At 47.7% G+C, this 17,918-nt stretch overlaps 1 protein-coding gene across 4 annotated transcripts in view; it reads right to left on the reverse strand.

The window, feature by feature from the left end:
• COASY (Coenzyme A synthase) overlaps nucleotides 1-17,616 on the reverse strand; it is an 855,545-nt gene extending 837,929 nt beyond the window's left edge. For 2 of the 4 annotated variants that reach the window (XM_040331793.1, XM_040331796.1), the window contains exon 1: nucleotides 17,390-17,614. The gene's annotated coding sequence lies outside the window, so the exon portion shown is untranslated. Of the gene's footprint in view, nucleotides 1-17,389 lie in introns of all 4 variants that reach the window. The other 2 variants (XM_040331792.1, XM_040331794.1) reach the window with 2 other exon arrangements.
• Nucleotides 17,617-17,918: the final 302 nt, after the last annotated feature.

Genomic DNA, 17,918 nt, shown 5'->3' on the forward strand with positions numbered 1-17,918 from the left:
CCACCTCTTGATTCACCAACTCCTGAAGGGAGGAAAGAAGAGCCAATGATTTCTCTGTAGACTTTGGCAGAAGTCTGAATGGGGGGGGGGGACGACTTGAGAATTCCAACTTGTATCCTCGCCTTACGATCCCTAGCACAAAACTGATTGCTGGTGATCGTTTCCCATTGTGGGAGAAAGGCCCCCAATCTTCCTCCCACTTTGACTCCGTCACTGTGGCTTTTGGGGCTGTTCAGGAGGGCGAAAAATCCCTCCTCCACGACCTTTACCTTTCTGCCCCCAAAACCTCTTCTTCCCTTCTGGTTTCGTGGCTTCCACCTTCTTTTGAGACCAAAATTTTCTTTTGGCTTGCCCCCCCTAACTTTTCTTGTCGGCTGTTCGGTCTAGAACAGCCTCCAAACCTGGCCCAAACAGCAGATCTCCTGTAAGAGGGATTCCGCACAACTTAACTTTAGAAGCGATATCCCCTTGCCACGTCTTGAGCCATAAGGCCCTCCTTGCCGAATTGGACAAGGCTGCGGACCTTGCAGACATACGTACAGACTCTGCAGATGCGTCCGCTAAATACGCCACACCATTTAGTAGCGTAGGGAAAGAACATAATAGTTTCTTTGGGCGTCCCCCGCCTCAATGTGTGCGCCTTAATCTGTGTGAGCCAATGCTCCAGATTGCGAGCTACCACTGTTGCTGCCATGGCAGGCTTTAGGTTCCCTTGTGAAGAATCCCAGGATTTTTTCAGAAGCGAATCCATCCTTCTGTCCATGGGGTCTGTAAGCACCCCCATGTCTTCAAACGCCAGGTCCATGTGTCTGGACACCTGCGAGAAGGCAGCATCCAGCTTGGGAGTTTTATTCCAAACCAGAGCTTTCTCCTCAGAAAAGGGAAACCTTTGTTTCAAAGCATTTGAAAAGAAAGATTTTCTCTCCGGATCTTGCCATTCCTTTTTGATGGCACTGATCAAGACCTCATGGACCGGAAAAACGTTTTTCTTTTGTTCCCCCAGGCCCATGTACATCCGATCATGGAGCGACAGTGACTTCTTCTCTTCTGGTATCCCCAAAGTAGTGTGGATAGCTCCTAGAACAGGGATCCTCAAACTACGGCCCTCCAGCTGTTGCGGAACTACACATCCCACGAGGCATTGTAAAAAAACTCAGACATTCACAGACATGACTAGGCATGATAGGAATTGTAGTTCCTGAACAACTGGAGGGCCATAGTTTGAAGACCCATGTCCTAGAAGATCATCCACCTCTTCGAGAAAAAAGTTTGTAGCGAGAGGTTCTGGAGGACTCCCCCTTTGTCCCTTCTCCATCCGACTCCCCTTGGGAGCTAGAAGTGGCACTGTCTGGCTCTTCCTCAGCGTCCTCTCTGAAGTCCCCTGGCTTCTCCCCGCTCACAGAGGGAAGTACCACTGGACTAGGCGGAACAATCTGTTGCGCTGGAGAAGGGCTGCTCTGGGGCAATTGAAAACTAGCAAAAAAGATCCTTAAAGCAGTTGTATACCCGCAATATTTTTTTTTACACCTGCAAGTCAAAAGGCATAATGAGCTAGTATGCACTGCATCCTAGCTCATTATGAAATACTTAACTTGTAAACGAGGTGTAGAGAACTTACCTGGTCCACGCCGAGCGAGATGTGATGACATCTCGCTCGGCGTGAACCAGCTGTTGCGGTCTTCCGGGTACCGCTCCAGCGATGTGATTGGCTGGAGCGGCGATGTCGTCACTCCCGCGCATGAGACTTTATTCCCGGCCCCGGTCCCGGCTTCAGCCGAGGATCCCTGCTGTGCATGCGCCGCTGCAATCAGCGGCGCATTGCGAGGGGAATATCTCTTAAACCGTACAGGTTTAGGAGATATTCTTTATAGCTACAGGTAAGCCTTATTATAGGCTTACCTGTAGGTAAAAGTGGTAGTAAAGAGTATACTACCACTTTAAATGATTGAAAGGTGCTAGAAAGCCCTTTCACGGATGCTGCTAGGTCAGAACCCTGCTCTGCTTTTCTCTCTCTCTCCAATTAGCCCCTCAATGCATCGCTTGCAAAGTGCCTTGTTCCAGTTTTCCCCCCCAAGGAAATTCTACAGGAGGGACACCTCTTTTTGGAATTGTGGGACGATTTCTCTGTGGATTTCTGCAGAAAAACACAGACAAGAGCACGAACCATGAGTGAGGGCCCACCAGCGCTGTAACAGATAACCACCAGGAGTGCTCCTCCCAGGACCAACCACCACCAGGGTCCCAGATACACCTCCTAAACTCCCCGACTACCAGGAGAAAAAAAAAAACTCCAGTGGAGCTGTCAGAAATATAGTAAGGGAACACCACCCTAGGGTTCCCCTTACCTTAAAATGGCTGGTGCTGTTGTCACCTGGAGGTGCGTGCAAAGTCTCTACTTCCGACATCTCCCCTGAGGATTGTGGTCGCAAACGCCAAAAAGTGCCATCCCTATGGCTGCAAGAGAAGGCCGCACCAGCCCAGCGTCTCGGTCCCATTTCATCTGCTGCGTCTGGGACCGAGAGACGCGTATTCGGCAGAAGTGCCTGCCCCTGCCGGAACTGATGTCACTCATCGTCCGGTCCGGCCCCAGCTTCCTGGCCAACACAGGTGGCTGACACACCGCCTGCAGCGCCACCCCTGTGCGTAAAAGAAAAAAGGACCTCCTCGGTAGAAATTCTGCCCAGAAACGCAAGTACCCCAGGTATGTAGCTCACTAGCTAACCGGGTTGCCGTAGAGGGTCTGAGGAATGGAGAGACCAGCTCCCCCCCTCAGGAATACTAGCCTCAGCCTCCCCAGCTGTCTGGCCCTTGGTCCCCAGCGCTGTCTCCCTCCCGGAGGAAACACCATAAACTGAGGAGCTGGAGGGAGGATGAGGTTTAAATCTTTAATTGGAAGGCAGTGTTTCCTAAGAGGGGAGGAGCCTGTGTCTCTCTACGGTGGCTGTCCTGAAAAATGAACAGGGAAAATATGAGGGCTTACAACCCCTTTAAACCACTGTGCATGGAGCCTAACATTTTATAAACAAGAATGCAAAACCAGCTCTGGCAGTAAAAGGGTTCAAGCTGAATTTCAGGTCTGGAGTTTACTGGTCTAGTATAATCCATACAGTTGAAAAAACTTACGTTAGATCTACCGGTAACGGTATTTCTACGAACCTTCCAGGACGGCACACCAGAGAGATGAGGGCTCCTCCCTACAGGAAACACAATCAATTGACAAGTTTGTTATAAGTCCCCACCCATCCCCTTGCTCCTCAGTATGTATTAAAGTAATCTTGAACTGGTTCACAAGGGACACTACTCCGTATAGGTACTTACCACCTAGCGTATAGCTTATCTTTTTCCCTCCACATAGGGCGGGTAGTAGGCCTGCCGTCCTGGAAGGTTCTAGAAATACCGTTACCGGTAGATCTAACGTAAGTTTTCTCCTATCACCTTCCAGGACGGCACACCAGAGAGGATATTAAAGTAACCACAGGCCTACCTCAGGGTGGGACCACAGCTTGGAGGACCTTCCGACCGAAAGCCAGGTCTTGCTGTGACAACAACTCCACACGATAGTGCTTCAGGAATGTATGATGACTTGACCAGGTAGCCACGCTGCGGATTTGTTCCCAGGAGGCACCTGCTTTCTCAGCCCAGGACGTTGCCAAGGATCTGGTTGAATGATCTTTGATATTAGCTGGAGCTGGAACCCCAGCACACTGATAAGCTTCTGAGATAGCTTCTCTTATCCACCTTGAGACTGAGGACTTTGATGCCTGCAGTCCTTTCCTGGCTCCAGCATATAAAACTAGGAGATGGTTGGATCTCCTAAAACTTTGGGTTCTCTCCAAATAATTAAGAAGACATCTTCTTACATCTAAACAGTGAAACTTAAATTATTTTTCGTTCTTTGGTTCAGAACAAAAGGACGGCAATATTATGTCTTGCGTCCTATTGGATAAGGATGCTACTTTTGGTAGGATCACCCTAAGGGCAGATCCCCTATACCTATCTGGCTGTACCCTCAGGAAGGGCTCTTTCATGGACAGAGCCTGCAAATCCCCTACCCTCCTAGCAGTAGTGATAGCTAACAAAAAGGCTAATTTTAAGGTTAGAAAGCTAAAGGAAACTTTCTCTATAGGTTCAAACGGGTGCATAGATAATGACTCTAACACCCTAGTAAGGTCCCAAGGCGGACAATTATTCTTAAGAATTGGGGACACCCTTTCTCTAGCTAGTAGGAATCGCTTAACGAGGTCCTCCTTAGCTAATCTTCTATCAAGATAGACCGAGAGGGCTGCTATCTGGACCCGAAGGGTACTGACTTTTAGTCCTGCGTCTGCCCCATCCTGGAGGAAATCCAGGATAACCGGAACCGACGTGGAAGACACCTGTCTTTCTCTACTCCAAGAATGGAAGGTCTTCCATACTTTCGAGTAGATTTTTCTGGTGACTAGTTTTCTACTAGAAAGAAGAGTGTTTATCACCTTCTCTGAGCAACCTTTCCGTTTCAGGATCTGGCGCTCACTAACCAGGCCGTTAACTGGAAGAATTCTGGTCTTGGGTGAAAAACTGGTCCCTGCTTTAGGAGATCTACTCTGACTGGAAGTCTCAGTGGCTCTGTTACTGACATGAATCTTAGATTCGCAAACCACGTCCTCCTCGGCCACCATGGGGCTATTAGGAGGACCTGACCGGGGGATCTGCTGATTTTCTGGAGAACCCTCGGAATTAGCGCCAGGGGCGGGAAGGCGTACGCCAGTCTGTAGTGCCAAGTCTGAGACAGCGCATCCAGGCCCTCGGACTCCCATTCCAAAGGGGTCGAGAAATATCTGTTCACCTTTCTGTTCTTTCGATTGGCAAACCAGACATAGATCTGTTTGCCAAACTGAAGAACTAGGGCTTGAAAAACTTCGGGGTTCAGTTCCCATTCCCCTTGACTTATCCGCTGAGGAAGTCTGCTTCTATATTGCTTGTCCCCTTTATGTGTATCGCAGAAATGGAGATAATTTTTTCCTCTGCCCAACCCAGGATATCCTTGGTTAGTTCTAGTAGGGGATTGGACCTGGTACCTCCTTGGTGGTTTAGGTAGGCTACGACTGTGGCATTGTCGGAGCTCACCTGCACCTCTCTGCCCTTGATGTCCTGTTGAAAGGCCTTCAGGGCTTCCCCCACTGCTCTGAGCTCCCTGTAATTGGATGATCTGCGAGCCAGTGAGCTGTTCCACTGCCCTTGGGCTTGTTTCCCCTCTGAGTGGGCACCCCACCCCCATGTACTGGCATCCGTAGTTACTTTTACCGGATTCCACTGGGCCCAGGGTCGACCCTTCCTTAGGTTTTGGTGAAAAGTCCACCATTTTAGGGATGACAAGACCTGAGGGGTGAGTAGAACTTCCTGATCCAGTGATTCTTTTCTTTTGTCCCAAGAGGACAGGAAAAAGAAATGAAGTGTCCTGGCATGTAGTTGGGACCAAACTACCGCTGGTATGCTCGCCGACATTAGGCCTAGGACTCTCATGACAGACCTCCTGGGGAGTTTGGGAGATTTTACCAGATTCCCTGCTGCTGACGCTAGCTTTTCTATCTTTTCCTCTGGCAGGAAGAGCGCCTGTTGTCTGGAGTCTATTATGTAGCCCAGGAAGGTTTTTACCTGTTCTGGTTTGAGGGAGGATTTCTCTAAGTTGATGATCCAACCCAGGCTTTTTAATATCTTCAAAACTCTGTTGGTATCTAGCAGGACCTGGGACGCTGTTTGACCGGAGATCAGTAGATCGTCCAAGTAAGGTATTAGGCATACCCCCTGCAGATGTAAGAAGGCTACTGCCTCTGCCAGGATCTTCGTAAAGACCCTTGGGCTTGATGTTAAACCAAACGGGAGTGCCCTGAACTGCCAGTGGCGGATTTCCTCCCCCACCACGACCGCGAACCTCAAAAACACCTGATGGTCCACGTGAATTGGTACGTGCAAGTAGGCATCCTTGAGGTCTATGGTCGTCATGAAGGCTTCCTTCATGAGGTTTTTTCTTACCGAGTAAATACTCTCCATGGAAAATCGTTTTTGTTCCAAAAATGTGTTCAGGTTTCTCAGGTTTACTATCAGGCGGTATTTTCCTGATGGCTTTTGAACTACGAATACGTGGGAATAGAATCCCCGGTATTGTTGTTCCATTGGTACTGGTACTATCACTAGCTGTTCTGCCAGTTCCTGGATACCCTCTAAGAGGGCCGCCCTTTTTAGAGCATCCCTGGGGGGTTGCGTGAGAGTGATCATAGGGGGGGGAACTGTTCGAAATTCTAGACAGTACCCCTCTCTTATAATCTGGCGGATGTAGGCACTGTCCGAAATGCTTTCCCACTGTTGTGAAAATTGGGAAAGCCGCCCCCCCACTCTGACCTTGGCGTCACTTGGGTTGTTTAGTGTCAGTCTTGGTAGAGGGAAAGAGTAAATTATTATTTTTGTTTCCCTTACCATAGAACCAACGCTTGTTGGGTTCTTTTTTATATTTCTGTTTGTTTTGCCCCTGGGGGCCTCGAAAAGTTTTTCTAAAACCCTCTTTTTTAGGTTTTACCGGAAACTTCTTTCCCTTCTCAGATGACCTAGCAAGGACGTCATCTAGGCCCTGACCAAACAGAAGCGAACCCTGGAAGGGGAGCCCACACAGTTTCCCTTTAGATGTGACATCCCCTTCCCAAGCCTTAATCCAAATAGCCCTCCTGGCTGAGTTGATTAGGGCTGCTGTTTTTGCTGAAGCCTTCACGGCCTCCAGAGCCACATCAGCCAAGTAAGCTACAGCCTTCCCTATCAATGACAGGGAACCCAAAACTTCCTCTGAGTCTGTAAACTGGACCAGGTGGTCGGAAAGCTTTTCTACCCAGAGGTCCGTATTTCTAGCTACGCAGGTTGCTGCTAAGGCCGGGGCCATTGTGGCTGAATTAGCCTCCCATGCTTTCCTTAGGAGAGATTCAGCCTTTCGGTCCATCAAGTCCTTAATACTGCCCGCATCCTCAAAGGAAAGATCCGACAGCTTAGTGACTTGGGATAGGGCCGCATCCAGTTTAGGGAGTTTAAAGAAGACTTCCCCAACAGACTGGTGAAAAGGATATTTTAGCTTCCAGGTTTTCTGTGTGGTCAGTCTCCTTTCAGGATCCTTCCATTCTTGTAAGACTAGTTCTTTAAGGGATTGGTGGAGAGGGAACACTCTGTCCTGTGTCTCACTAAGCCCCCTATAGACCTTATCTTGTGCTGAGGTAGCTTTAGGGGCCTCTGGAATCTCTTCCGTGGCATAAATTGCCTGAAGGAGACTATCGAGGTCTTCCGCTGAAAAGAGGAACCTTTTCAATCTCCCTTCTTCCTGAGACTGGCTAAGATAGTCTCTATCTTCCTCACCCTCCGAGCTGTGTCTGGTGACCTGGCTCATCAAATCACTTTCCTCTTCTTCTGGCTCTGCCAGGATCTTTTGATCAAGGGGAAAGCTTTGGGAGGGTGGGAAAAGGGCACTAGGTCCTGAAAGAAGACTTTCTTGGGAGGACGTACCTTCCCTAGGGACGGGTTCTAAACTAGGAGTAATGGCTGACTGCCCAGCTGTCTCCCTGAAAGCTCTAACGGTAGCTAACATCTCAGACTGCATAGACATAAGAAAGTTTTTCATCATTGCAGCCGCTTCCTTCCCTGCTAACTGATTAATGCACTTGTAGCAGAAGGGTTTGGTGTGGGTTTTAGGGAGCTTATCTTTACAGTTCCCACACCTCTTAGAGGAACTGTGCCCAGTAGTAGCCGGAGATTGAGGCCTCCTGGGCTCCACCGGGGGATTCTGTTAGATAAAAAAAGAGTAATGTTACTCCCTCCCACTCTGGGGCTGCTGGACTGTACTGGGGAGAAAAGAGAGAGAGAGAGAACGAGGGAAGCAGCCGTTACCAGCTGTATCCTGAAATCCAGGAACTCTCACTCTCCTCTTTCCTCCCTTTCCAGGGGGGACTGCACTCACCGACCCCCGATCTGGATCTGCTTGCAGCCACGCTTGTCTTCCCGTCCTCTTCCATGATGAGGAGGTTGACTTGGGTCCTTGGCTTGTCGGTACCTGCTTCAGGGTTTATCCGCCGCCGACCTCCACCGCTCCACGCTGCTCTCCACGCCAAAGCGTCACTTCCGGGTTGCGATGTAAGGAATGCCCACTCTCCTGTGACGCGCTTCCTGTTCCTCTCAGAGAGAGGCTTGGAGCGCAATGCTCCTAATGGCAACCCCCCCGGGAAGGAGAGAGCAGTACCGTGGCGGCGTTCTTGCACTAAGGCGATGGCTTTTTCACCGCAGCTCAGAGCGCCAGTGCACACCTTTGGGGCGACCTGTGAGCGGACCGAAGCCTACAGGTTAGTTCAGCTCTCCCCGGCCTCCCTAAACCTGCCTCAACAGGGGTACCTTTCGACCTCACCGTCTCCAGGTTAACAAAAAAAAAACGTGTCGCTGTGTTCGGGAGAAACACAATCAATACTGAGGAGCAAGGGGATGGGTGGGGACTTATAACAAACTTGTCAATTGATTGCGTTTCCTGTAGGGAGGAGCCCTCATCTCTCTGGTGTGCCGTCATGAAAGGTGATAGGAGAAAAATAAATAAAAATAAAATCACATAATAACCACAGGGCATCACTTGTTTGGCACATCATTCAGCAACACATTGCATTTCCTCAGTTCATGCAAAGCGTTCTCCGATTAGACCAGTGGCAAATGGGGAAGTTTTAAGATGGGGGGGGGGTGCAAGACGCCGCCCCTCCCTGTTTGGCCCCTCCCACTTATAAGCCACATCCCTTATAGAATCCACCCACTCCTTCCCCTTCTTTCACTCAGTGTCAGGAGTATACAGCTCAGCAGGACAGAGTATATAGCCCCAGCATCACAGGACAGGAGTATATACACTTACAGATCAGCGCAAACAAACTGAAAAATAACACTGTTAGTAATGAAGGACTCCAAATAGGCATTCATCAGGTGATTGTAGGCTGTACATTATACACCGGTTTCTATACATCATATACCAGGCTCTACATTATACACCGGGCTCTCTACATCATATACCAGGCTCTATATCAGGGGTGCCCAACCTTTTGAAGCGCGAGAGCCACTTAAGCGACTTGGTAACTGGTCGTGGGCCACAATCAGTGGAGGGAGCGGATGGCAGGTCCATGACCACTCTGCATATGCAGAGCAGACACGGACACAGCCGGTTTAGATTGGAGGTAGGACACATATGCCACTCCTTGGAGGTGAACGGAGGGTCCAATTGGGTCGGACTGACCGCGGGTGCAACTCAGTGTAACTTTAGCTTTTCTGCACTTTGCATAAGACTACTATTATATTCTGCAGGTTTGGTGCACTTTCAGAAAGCTCACCAAACTTGCAGGTAATAACAGAAGTCTATGCTCTGCACCTGTAGATCAGTTTGAAAGCAGCCCAGTAACCACTGCAGAACAGATATGCCCATATATACACTGATTTTAGTAATGAACTGACCTTTAATAACAGTATTCTATTCCATCCCAGAGCAGGAGGTCGCGGGCCACATCAGAGGGCTCCGCAGGCCACTGGTTGGGCACCCCTGCTCTACATTATACACTAGGCTCTGTACATCATATACCAGGCTCTAAGAAAGCCTAAAAAAATAAAACAAATACAGTAATCATATTTACGGACTGGAATAATCTTACATGTTTGCCTTTGGGTTTAATATCACTTGAATCCATAACTTTAAGCAGATCTACACAAGGTATTATCACTTAAAGTGCATTAGCTAGATTCAGGTAGCTTTACGCCGGCGTATCAGTAGATACGCCGACGTAACTCTGAATCTACGCCGGCGTAAGTTTAAGTGTATGCTCAAATTGAGATACACTTAAAGGGTCACTAAAGGAAAAAAAATGTTTTGCTGAAATGACTGTTTACAGGGTATAGAGACATAAAAGTTAACTGATTCCGTTTAAAAATGATTAAAAATAGATTAAATTCAATCATATAATGTGCCTGCAGTTTCACTTTCGTTTTTAAACTGGTTTCATGTTTCTGTGAAGTAAAGAGACCCACAGAACAAAAACAAACAAATCCAGGGCAGTGTTTTGTTTTTAAAATGAATCCGATTGGTTCTGAGGAGTTTTAGACACACCGCTTGGACCACAGTGAAAAGCTGCCATGAGATTTTTCATAAGGAGATAGACAAGCAGAAAGTGTGGAGATCACAGCAGAATTACAGCAACTTCAAAGCAAAAACGAACAATGAGGACACCAGTACTGCAGAAAGGTAAAGTAAGCTATTTAGCCAAAAAAAAAAAAAAAATTCCTTTAGGCCCCATGCACACGAGAAGCAAATGCAAACTCATCTAAACACAAGTTTTCAAACGCAAAAACCGGCATTTAAAACGCCCGTTTTTGCCGCGAATTTCGCGGCGTTTTACCGCGTTTGCGTTTATAAGCATTTGGTTAAGAAACATCATAAGACCCTCCCTAAGCTCAAAAAACAATATTATTTAACCATTTCAGCTATTTTGTGAGACCAGAGCAGCTGAGAGAGCAGCAGTGTACGTGTATTTAGCGTGTCACTTGCCACGTCACCTGGCCACGTCACCTGCCACGTCACCTGGCCACATCACCTGCCACGTCACCTGGCCACGTCACCTGCCACAAGTTGTGGATTGTCCACAGGCCACGTCACCTGCCACATCAACTGGCCACGTCACCTGCCAAGTTGTGAATTGTCCACTTGCCACATCACCTGGCCACGCCACCTGCCACAAGTTGTGGATTGTCCACTGTCCACGTCACCTGGCTATGTCACCTGCCACGTCACCTGGCCACGTCACCTGGCCACGTCACCTGCCACAAGTTGTGGATTGTCCACTGGCCACGCCACCTGCCACGTCAACTGGCCACGTCACCAGCCACAAGTTGTGGATTGTCCACTGGCCACGTCACCTGCCACATCAACTGGCCACGTCACCTGCCAAGTTGTGGATTGTCCACTGTCCACGTCACCTGGCTATGTCACCTGCCACGTCACCTGGCCACGTCACCTGGCCACGTCACCTGGCCACGTCACCTGGCCACGTCACCTGGCCACGTCACCTGCCACAAGTTGTGGATTGTCCACTGGCCACGTCACCTGCCACGTCACCTGGCCACAAGTTGTGGATTGTCCACTGGCCACGTCACCAAGCCACGTCACCTGCCATGTCACCTGGCCACGTTACCTGCCACAAGTTGTGGATTGTCCACTTGCCATGTCACTTGGCTACGTCACCTGCCACGTCACCTGGCCACGTCACCTGGCCACGTCACCTGCCACAAGTTGTGGATTGTCCACTGGCCACGTCACCTGCCACGTCACCTGGCCACGTCACCTGCCACAAGTTGTGGATTGTCCACTGGCCACGTCACCAAGCCACGTCACCTGCCATGTCACCTGGCCACGTTACCTGCCACAAGTTGTGGATTGTCCACTTGCCATGTCACTTGGCTACGTCACCTGCCACGTCACCTGGCCACATCACCTGCCACGTCACCTGGCCACGTCACCTACCACAAGTTGTGGATTGTACACTTGCCACGTCACCTGGCCATGTTACCTGCCACAAGTTGTGGATTGTCCACTGGCCACGTGACCTGGCCACGTCACCTGCCACATCACCTGGCCACGTCACCTACCACAAGTTGTGGGTTGTCCACTTGCCACATCACCTGGCCATGTCACCTGCCACAAGTTGTGGATTGTCCACTGGCCACGTCACCTGCCACAAGTTGTGGATTGTCCACAATGCAATACAAGCAATTACATTTTTTATGTTTTTTTTTTATGGTTTTTCATCATTTGCCATCATTTTTGAGATTTCTAATGTAAAAAAATAGGTCACCTTTAAAAACGCCTATAGACGAAATCGCGGCAAAACGCCGGTACCGCGTTTTGCCGCGATTTGCCGTGATTTGCGTCTAAAACGCAAAAGCTGAATGCTCCTGAACCCAAAATTTTGGGTTTGGAAAAACGGCCCTAAACCCAACTGCTTTGAAACGCCAAAAAACGTGATTGTGTGCATGGACACATAGGATAACATTAAATGTGTTCAGGGGCAGTTGAAAAAAATGCCCAAATGCCTCTGAACTCGAGTTTAGCAGCGTCTCGTGTGCATGAGGCCTTAGTGATCCTTTAAACCTATCTAAGATACGACGGCCTGCGCCGTCGTATCTTAGGGTGCTATATCTCCGCTGGGCGCTAGGTGGCGCTTCCGTTGAGTTGGGCGTAGAATATGTAAATGACTAGATACGCCGATTCACGAACATACGTGCGCCCGTCGCAGTAAAGATACGCCGTTTCCGTAAGAGGTACGCCGGCGTAAAGATAAAGCTGCCCCCTAGGTGGCCTAGCCAATGTTAAGTATGGCCGTCGTTCCCGCGTCGAAATTTGAAAATTTTACGTCGTTTGCGTAAGTCGTCCGTGAATGGGGCTGGACGTAATTTACGTTCACGTCGAAACCAATACGTCCTTGTGGCGTACTTTGGAGCAATGCACACTGGGATATGTACACGGACGGCGCATGCGCCATTCGTAAAAAACGTCAATCACGTCTGGTCACCAAACATTTACATAAAACACGCCCCCCCATCCTCATTTGAATTAGGCGCACTTACGCCGGCCCCATTTACGCTACGCCGCCGGAAGTTAGGAGGCAAGCGCTTTGTGAATACAGTACTTGCCTTGTACTTGTAAATACGCTACGCCGCCTTAAAGATGCGGCGTCCTACCTGAATCTAGCTACATGTTCGCAAATAACAAACCTATGGCGTTCTGATCTCTGTGGAACTACAAGTCTCAGGATGTCCTGTCCATGCCTAGGACAATGGTTGCTCAGCAGCACAAACAGCTCAATGATTAAAGCGGAGTTCCGGCCACAATTTCACTTTTTAAATATAAATACCCCTGTAATACACAAGCTTAATGTATTCTAGTAAAGTTAGTCTGTAAACTAAGGTCCGTTTTGTTAGGTTGTTACAGCATTTAGACACTTTATAAAATAGAAATCGACTGGGGCCCATCTTAAGTGTGGGCATCATGAAGCCAGACTGTATGACTTCCTGGATTTCAGCCTTGGAGATCTCGCACATGCTCAGTGCTGCACAAGCAGTGTAATAGGTTTCAGATCAGGTTTCAGCACCTGTACTGTCCAAGTCACATGATTCTTCGAGACAGCACAGACTCCTGGAAAGTTACACCCACTACATTCCCAGGAGTCTGTGCAGTGTAGGTTAGGAAGCTTAAGCACCTAGGTGCAGGAAGTGGGAAGATTAACTATTCTGCCTAGCAACAACACTTTGAAGGCATCTAAAAAAAAAAAATGTTCTTAAAGGACTAATGACATTTTTTTTTAAACTACTGATGTAATGTTATATTTATGGGTGGAACTCCGCTTTAAATCATCAGACATGTTTACATCAGGACTGTGGAGTCGGAGTCGAGGAGTCGGAGGAAATTTTGGGTACCTGGAGTCGGCAAACAATGCACCGACTCCGACTCCTACTAAATTTAGATTGGAATAAAAAATAAAAAAAAGCAAGTTTAAGCCTAGGTTCACACTGGTGCGAATTCAAAATCGCGACTTTACCGCAATTTCGCCGCGATTTCGGCCGCAATTTAATGTAAATCGCGGCCCGAAATCGCAAAAAGTAGTACAGGAACTACTTTTTGAAATCGCAGATGCGGCGTCGCACTGATTAGGACAGTGCCATTGCCGACAATTGCCGGCAAATGCCGCCGATTTGAGATGCGATTTGACATGTCAAATCGCATCTCAAATCGTACCCAGTGTGAACCAGGGCTAAAATGTCCCAATTCACAAAAAGTTATAATTAATGACTTCTCTACTGTAAGAATAAAGACCAATGCATGCAGTGCCTCACGTAACCGCAAAACGAACACGTTAAGTGACCGTGAAGAAGCATGCTTTTCATGTGCTTCACTATATGGCACACAACGCACAATTAAGAGCTGCAATACTTATACTTTCCATAGTGTTGTGTTCTGCTTTTACAGGGAACGCATGTTAGAGAACCAGTAAGTGTCCAAATAAAAAAATTCCAACAGGAGTTTTATAAAGCACTAAAAGAAGTTGAAAAGTATGATCGCTCATCAAAACTTACTGTTGAAGAAGCCATCCTCGTTTATCCAGAGATCGTTAGTGATGTGGCCAGAATAGTTACTGCAATGCCACCCACCCAAGTCAGTGTCGAAAGATTATTTTCAGCCCTAAAAATAATAAAGTCTGACTTAAGAGCCTCTATGAAAGAGGATCTGGCAGAGGCAATTCTCTTCCTTAGAGCCTAGGTTCACACTGCTGCGAATTCAAAATCGCGGTAAAATGCGCGATTTTACCGCGATTTCGCGGCCGCGATTTTGCCGCGATTTCGGCCGCAATTTAATGTAAATCGCGGCCCGAAATCGCAAAAAGTAGTACAGGAACTACTTTTTTAAATCGCAGATGCGGCGTCGCACTGATTAGGACAGTGCCATTGCCAACAATTGCCGCCGATTTGAGATGCGATTTGACATGTCAAATCGCATCTCAAATCGTTCCAAATCGTACCCAGTGTGAACCAGGGCAGAACTCTACATTGAATTGGATTTGCATTTGCTAAGCCTATAACTACATTTCAAGATTAATATAAACCATTTCTAGGTTTTACAGATTTTGTTTTTGGTTCATTATAGATAAGCTTTGTTTTTGTTCTAAAACAACCAAATAATGTGGTTTGTATTTTTGAACTGGTAAAGATCCTGTTCCTGATGTTTATGCCTGCTGCTACTATCCAGCCACTTGATTGATTAATACAAAAAAAAAAAAACTTTGTTTTCATTGTGTTTGTCTTTTGCTTAAACTGTGCAATACAGTAGACTGTTGGCTTCCCAGCCAGTAGTCCTGTGGTAGGTTGCGTTTCTTTCCCTCAAGGAATGTATAAAATACATTCGCATATTAACCACTTCCATACTGGGCACTTACGCCCCTTCCTGCCCAAGCCAATTTTCAGCTTTCAGCACTGTCGCACTTTGAATGACAATTGCGCGGTCGTGCTACACTGTACCCAAACAATTTTTTTATCATTTTGTTCCCACAAATAGAGCTTTCTTTTGGTGGTATTTGATCACCTCTGCGGTTTTTATTTTTTGCGCTATAAACAAAAGAAGAGTGACAATTTAAAAAAAAACACTATTTTTTACTTTTTTATTTAATAAATATCACAATTTAAAAAAAAAAAAAACGTTTTTTTTCCTCAGTTTAGGCCGATATGTATTCTTCTACATATTTTTGGTAAAAAAAAAATCGCAATGATCATATATTGATTGGTTTGCGCAAAAGTTATAGCGTTTACAAAATAGCTGATAGATTTATGGCATTTTTATTTTATTAATTTTTTTACTAGTATTGGCGGCGATTTGCGATTTTTTTACTGTCACCGTGTCATTGCGGCGAACACATCGGACACTTTTGACACGTTTTTGGCGCCATTCACATTTATACAGCGATTAATGCGATAAATATGCACTAATTACTGTATAAATGTGACTGGCATTCAAGGGGTTAACACTAGGGGGTGAGGGAGGGGTTAATATGTATCCCTAAATTGTGTTCTAACTGTGGGGAAAGGGGGGTGACTGGGGGAGGTGACCGATGCTGTGTCCCTATGTACAAGGGACACAGATCGGTCTCCTCTCTCCCCTGACAGGACGTGGAGCTCTGTGTTTACACACAGAGCTCCACGTCTTGTCCCTGTAGCCGCCGATTCCGAGTGCCTGGCGGACATCGCGACCGCCAGGCACGCGCATCGGCATCTCGGGGACGCGCCGGGCGCGCGCGCGCGCCCCCCAGTGGCCGCAAGAATACAGGACGCCAAATGACGTCCTGTTGAATTTTCAGAGTAACCGTGGAGCCGTCATTTGACGATGGCCCGGTACTCTAGTGGTTAATACAGAGGAGTCGGAGTCGGAAGTACATAAAACTGAGTCGTCGGAACATTTATCTACCGACTCCACAGCCCTGGTTTACATATAGATAAAACTGCTTTATTATATATAGCAGTTCCAGCCATCAAATCCTTAGCTGCATTCACACCTTGACGTATTTATGCCCGACGCCTGTGCCGCTGGAGGGGTGATTTAACATTGATGTCTATGGAGATGGTTCACATCTCCACGCCGAAACGCCTGAAGCTCAAAACAAGTCCCGGACCCTTTTTTTTCAGGCGGCTTTCGGCATAGACAACAATGTTAACAATGTTTTGTAAAAAAAAAAAGAAGGTTAAAACGACTCGTTTTGTCGCGGCAAATCGCGTTATAGTTTGAATGCAGCCTAGTGCAAAGATTGTCATTTGGCACAGGTGCAGCATTTATAGAGAAATACAAAAGGATGGAGGATTGGCCCAAGAAGGATGCGTTATAGTTGTACAGGATAACAGGAACATGCTCCCCTTGCCTGATTGCCTTGCACAATCACATAAAATTAGGAGCCAGTCCAGAAAACTTACCAGACAATCTAGGGATCAGGGTGGGATCTAGCAAGGACAAACAGCATGTGGTGGTGGTAGGAACTGTCTATTTACCTTGCGTTGAGCTCTGCTCGGGCCATGCAAAGAACGGAGCTGCCGCTGTGACGTCACTTAGCGGTTTCGAGGAATAGACGAAAACCGGAAGTAACTGCTGCAATACAAACAACAATGCTCCCGCCCGGCGCCCATAGTGATTCTACGGGCGGAAGCTAATCGTCGCTTTGCATTGCGCTGCAAGGCGGCTTAAAAGCCCCCGCAAATGAAGCGCCATGTCTGCAATCTCGTGATTGCATTGACGTGGCGCTTCCCATAGGGCACTGTTGTCCGGTGCCTAAGTGCACTTACTTAAAGGGCATTTTTTTCTTAAGGGATCGTTTTAAACTTTTTTTTTTGTGTGACTACAGGAGGGGAAGGGGGGGCGCCCGCTATGGACAGGCCGCACATTGTCACCTCCATGCCTCTCCAGCTCATCCAATCAGAGAATGCTTTGCAATAGTTGACAAAAATACAACGAACAATTTAAATGGCAGCTGCACCAAGCAGCGGAACTCCTTCGGTTATTATGCAGCAAGGCATCAGCCGACCCAAAAGACTGTAAAAATTGCTGTAGTAGCAACAATTACCACAGTTCTCTACATTCACATCGTTCCACCCACATGTACGAAAGCTGTATACTTCCATTGATCCGTACCTGAATTAAGTATTAAAGTGTATCTTAAGCTATTTAGTATAACAGATACACAAAGATTGTTCCAAGTGCTATCAAACCAATACGAATGGTCTATAAATAGACCCAGTGGAATGTGAACACAAATAAATACATGTAGCCAATAATTACCTCTGGTACCCGTTTATCCCGCCAACTGCCGCAATCAGGGAGAAGGACCAGGTGCACTTTACCCTACCGAACCTCCCTGCTGTTTAGGTAACGACTAGGGTAGCGGCTAGTTCCTGGCCAGTAGAAGGACCCTGGTGATGTCACAGACCATGTGACTATTTGGTCACATGGTACAGAGAAGTACAGGAAGTGATCACAAGCCATGCGGCTGCTCTGCTAAACAGGTGTGTGCACGGATGCATGCAATTTTGGCATCTCTGCCGAGGAGTAGGACTGTCTGTAGCTGTATATAGGGGGGGGATGGTGAATAGGAGGCTACAGAGCAGAGCACTTGTCTTCACCCTGAAGGTTTCTCCCTCCATCTTATTTTATATCCTCTCTATATACCCCTCTCTCTCTCTGTATACCCCCCCTCTCTGTATACCCCTCTCTCCCTGTATACCCCCCCCTCTCTCTCTCTGTATACCTCTCTCTCTGTATACCCCCCCCTCTCTCTCTCTCTGTATACCCCCCTCTCTCTCCCTGTATA

This window comes from Rana temporaria, chromosome 12 (assembly GCF_905171775.1).
Source record: "Rana temporaria chromosome 12, aRanTem1.1, whole genome shotgun sequence".
NCBI lineage: Eukaryota > Metazoa > Chordata > Amphibia > Anura > Ranidae > Rana > Rana temporaria.